The sequence below is a fragment of the Agelaius phoeniceus genome, chromosome 8 (assembly GCF_051311805.1).
Source record: "Agelaius phoeniceus isolate bAgePho1 chromosome 8, bAgePho1.hap1, whole genome shotgun sequence".
Lineage (NCBI taxonomy): Eukaryota > Metazoa > Chordata > Aves > Passeriformes > Icteridae > Agelaius > Agelaius phoeniceus.
Genome location: NC_135272.1, coordinates 3,759,471 through 3,764,422, shown reverse-complemented (window position 1 = coordinate 3,764,422; position 4,952 = coordinate 3,759,471). Strand labels below are relative to the sequence as shown.

General features: G+C 66.3%; 1 non-coding gene across 1 annotated transcript; it reads right to left on the bottom strand.

Annotated features, from left to right (window-relative positions):
* Positions 1–3,439: 3,439 nt before the first annotated feature.
* On the bottom strand, positions 3,440–3,592 carry LOC143694730 (5.8S ribosomal RNA). The gene has a single exon (XR_013183381.1). It is a non-coding gene; the product is annotated as a 5.8S ribosomal RNA (ribosomal RNA).
* Positions 3,593–4,952: the final 1,360 nt, after the last annotated feature.

Here is a 4,952-nt window from a genome sequence, read left to right as displayed (position 1 = left end):
TTAAGGTGTTCAATTAGGGCCAACATCGAGTTGACCTGGGTACCACAGCAAGGACATGGTGGATTTTTGTCAGGAACAGTCACCTTCACGATGTCATCCGGTGCTTGTTCACTGCGGACCTCAGGCACTGGAGGCAATGCCTCTGGTGTACCCTCTTCCCCCTTCCCACTGCCTCCCTTCTCAAGTACATTCTGATCATCGTCCTTAGGGGGACTAGGATTTAAGTCGTCCCCCTCACTCAGTTGTGGTGTAGGCTGTTCAAACACCTCAGGAAACCCGTTCAACACCCCCCCATTAACAGAAACATGAACCACCCCCTGTACATGCTCCTGCAGATCTGACCTATACAGTTCTAAAGAAAAATTCACCAGCAAGCCCAATTTATTTTCTGTCAATTTGGTGGTTGTAGATGTTACAAAATCATCTCAGGAGGTCTGAGTGCCCACTGATACCCTAGTAAGGTTTAACGGCCACCCCCAGTTTCCTCCTCCGAGGAACGGATTTGGATTTGGAATAGCTGAGTCATGACCGGATTCAACATCGGGAATGGATTGGGTGGTCAGCCCACCTCCGAATGCGTCGCCCCTGTCCGACCGGGGGGCCAGGTTTCAGGTAGTAAGCCTAACGACTTAGACCAAGAAACTTGTTTCACCGAAATTTGGAAGGAACTGTTGGGCTGGTGAGTCCCAACGGCTCCCAGACTGGGGCAGAGATCGACTTAGTCACCCTGTTAAGGGCTTACCAGTGGGACCACGAGGAGGTGCGATCTCTGCAGCTATGCCCAGTTGTAATTAGACCTTCTCCAGCCCTCACGCACATCATAATTAGATGACGACACATTTGGCATTAAGAGAGTCATAGTTACTCCCGCCGTTTACCCGCGCTTCATTGAATTTCTTCACTTTGACATTCAGAGCACTGGGCAGAAATCACATCGCGTGAACACCCGCCTCGGGCCTTCGCGATGCTTTGTTTTAATTAAACAGTCGGATTCCCCTGGTCCGCACCAGTTCTAAGCCGGCTGCTAGGCACCGGCCGAGGCAGGGCACCGGCCCGGGGGACCCCCCCGGGGACCTTCCCCCACGCGAACCGCTTGGCCGACGCTGACCATGGCCGTGCGCGCACCGGCCGTGCGCTCTGGGGACCCCGCTGGCAGGAACCGATGGGGCGGTGGCGCGCGACGACGACGGCACCGGCCGCCGCTGGGGCTCCGGCCGCAGCAAGGTGGACGGCAGGCGGAGGCGGGGGCAGGCGGTGCCCGCCGCAGCAGGGGCGATCCATGGGAAGGGCCCGGCACGCGTCTAGAGTCGCCGCCGCGCGCGCGCCCCAGCGCCCGGGCGGGCCGCGCGGAGCGCACTCACCCACGCGCAGCGCCTCGTCCAGGCGCGACAAGCGCCCCGGGATCCCACCTCGGCCAGCACACGCCGGCCCTCACCTTCATTGCGCCGCGGGCTTTCAACGACGGCCCCCGACTTGTGCACGTGCTAGACTCCTTGGTCCGTGTTTCAAGACGGGTCGGGTGGGTAGCCGACATTGCCACAGACCCCGGGCACCCGAGTGAGGCCCATCAAGCTCGGCCTGGCGGTGCCGCGCGGTCGGGGTATTCTGAGGACAGTTCGCCCCGGTCGACTGCAGCGCCAGGGGCCGGCAGGCCCAGCCCCCGCACCCTCGCACGAAACGCCGCGCTGCGAGGACACCGCCCCCGCCCCCCCCCCCCAGGAGGGAGAGGGGGGGAAAGTGATGCCCCCTGCCCCGGCGCCACCGACGGGGGAGGAGGAGGGCGCGGCGGCGGTCCTCTCCCTCAGCCCCGGGATTCAGCAAGACCTGCTTCCCGGGGGCTGTAACACCCGCCACCGCTCGCGCGGCGCCAGGCAACCTGCCCGCCGGAGGCCTTCCCAGACGACCCGGAGCTGGGCGTGGCACACCGCCGTGGAGGAAATGCGCCCGGCCAGGGCCGGCCGCCGACCGGGCGGGGTGGTCCCCGCACTGGCCCGCCCCCCCCAGCTTGCTCCCACGGATGGGGTTCGCCCGGGGGACGGAGGGGAGGCGGAGGCGAGGATCTGCCGAACCCGCGCCGTCCGACCGCAACTCGCCGGGTTGAATCCTCCGGGTGGAATGCGTGGGCCCTACCCGTTTACCTCTTAATGGTTTCACGCCCTCTTGAACTCTCTCTTCAAAGTTCTTTTCAACTTTCCCTTACGGTACTTGTTGGCTATCGGTCTTGTGCCGGTATTTAGCCTTAGATGGAGTTTATGACCTGCTTTGGGCTGCATTCCCAAGCAACCCAACTCCGAGAAGCCCCGGGCCCGAAGCGCCGGGGGGCCGCTACCGGCCTTACACCGTCCGCGGGCTGCAGCCTCGATCACAAGGACTTGGGTCCCCCAAGAGCGCTGCCGGGGAGGGGGGGCTTCTGTACGCCACATGTCCCGCGCCCCACCGCGGGGCGGGGATTTGGCACTGGGCTTTTGCCTCTTTGCTCGCTGTGACTGAGGGAATCCTTGTTAGTTTCTTTTCCTCCGCTGACAAATATCCTTAAATTCAGCAGGTCACCACGTCTGATCTGAGGTTGTAAGCCCAAAGCTCGGCCACGCCGCAGACGGGGGTGTGTGCGGAGATGGCCGCCTTGTCTCCCTCGCCTGCTACGCCTCCCGCCCCCCTCTTCTCCGCGCTCCCGGAGGGAGCTGGAGAGAGAGAACGTGCGCAAGCGAGCCATGAGGAGATGGAGAACCCCATCCCGGAGACGAGAACCAAAAAAGGGAGCGCGGCAGAGACGGCCCCACGCGGGAGGACAAGCCGGGCGGCGGCGGGCGCGACGGCCTTGGTGGGGAGAGAGAGAGGAGTGATGGCGCCCCTCGGCGCGCCCCGAGACCGCAACAGAGGAGGAGGGGGCGGGCGAAGGGAGGAGGGGGTCGGAACCCCCGTCCCCGGTGCTCTCGCTCTCGCGTGCAGCAGCATGGCACGGTACCGCCGCGGTACCCGCCTGCAGACAGCTGCCCGTGCTGGGGGGAGGCCAGGGGCGAGGCCCGCGCCTCGCCTCCCCTTCTCGCCCTCCTCTCTCTTTATCTCGGCCCTCGACGGCGCATTTCGATGCCGTCTCTCGCTGTCCCCAGGCCGCTGCGCCACCGCATCCGCGGCACGGTCCCGGCAAGGACGAGCTCCGCCCCAGCAGCTCGCTGCATTTAGGGGGACGAAGGCCCTGCGCGGTGAGGACGACAACAATGACCGCGACGACGACAACGACGCCCACTGGGCCGCAGGGAAGGGATCGAGGCCACCTAGGGAAACGTTTCCCTCGCCGAACCCCTGACCGCCTTCCCGCCGGGAACTGGCGGGATGCCGCCGCCGCCACCGCCACCGCCGCCCACCGCGGGCAACTGGCCTGCGAGGCAACCCCAGCTGCGCTGCCAGGGTGGCCCCCGGACGGCGATTGATCGTCAAGTGATGCTCAGACAGGCGTAGCCCTGGGAGGAACCCGGGGTCGCAAGTGCGTTCGAAGTGTCGATGGTCAATGTGTCCTGCAATTCACATTAATTCTCACAGCTAGCTGCGTTCTTCATTGATGCACGAGCCAAGCCATCCACCGCTAAGACTCGTCTGCCTTTCGGGCACCGCTCATGCCGAGCGGCCCTTTTTTTGTTACTCTGGCGCCGAGGACGCATGGGCGTGCGCCTGGCTTCGACCATACAAGCACACAGAAATGGAAGGGGAAAAAAAAAAAACTGGAGACCCACACTCCGATGGCCAGCCCAGAGGCAGGGGAGCCCGCGCCGCCGACCGCCTCCCCCTGCAAGCGGAGATGCCGACCTCACAAACGCCGTCATTCAAAGGCGGCCCAGGCGCCCGGGCTCGGCCCGGCCTCCGTGCGGAGTGCCACGCAGGACGCGCCGGAACGCGGGAGGGCACGGCGGCCCGCCCGCTTCTCGCTTTGATGGCATGACACGCACAACACACATGGCTCGCAGCTGGGGGCGTGCAGCCATCGTCCGCCGCACACAGTGGCTCTCCCTCGGCCCCCGACGCCGCGGGCCTCACGGAGCGCCGCCGTGCCACTGTGCGGCCAGCTTTTCTCTTCCCCCACAGCACGGCCTTTCCCCCGGGCTCGAGATGGCACGCAACAACGACCAGCCCCCACCGGTGCGCCTCCCGCGGGACTGCTCCCCTGCCGGGCAGGTGAGCGACTGGCGGATGCACTCCGCCGCCAGCCCTGCAGGCAGGTGCCACCGAGACCAAAACCAGTGTCACCAGCGCCCGGGGCGGGCTGGACAGCAGACCCCGTCGCCGCTAGAGCCGCACTCCCAGGACCGCCACCGCCGCGTCGCACCGCCAGGGCCCCTTCCCTCAGGCACACGCCCAGCGGAAGGTGGTACGGCACTGAGCCGGGGGGCAACACCCGCTCTCCTCGTTTGCACGCGGAGACCAGGCGGGGAGAAGCGCCCCCGTGGCTGCCCCGTACGCCTTCCTGCGGCCCACACGCGGCTGGGAAGGGCGATGGAGGACGCGACAAGCGGGGCCCAGGACGGGACTGCGGCCGGGCGATGGCGGGTGCCTTCCAGCTGACCATCCCTGCAGGGAGGGACACCCGTCGAGCGGTGCCGCCGCCGCCGCTCGGCATGGGGTCGCCCGCGCTCGCGGGCCTCAGCTGCTGGATGGCCCGCATAGCTCTTGCCCCCCCATGAGCGGGCGGTTGAGCCAGGGGACGGCCGGCGGACGACAGTGTGGCCAGTGGGCATTCGAGGAGAAAAGGCTTTTGAGGGGAGGAGAGGCGCCGGACGCGCCAGACGCAGCGCCGTGCGCGCCAGAGACCGCGGCAGCGGGCCGAGGAGAGAGAGCGCAGGCGGGCCCAGGTGGCCGCGACCCCGCGGCTGAGGAAGGGCAGAGAGAACGTGCTCTCTGCCGGCGTCGCTTGCTACGACGAGGCGAGCGGGTCGACCCCCACGGCCGACAGCACGCCG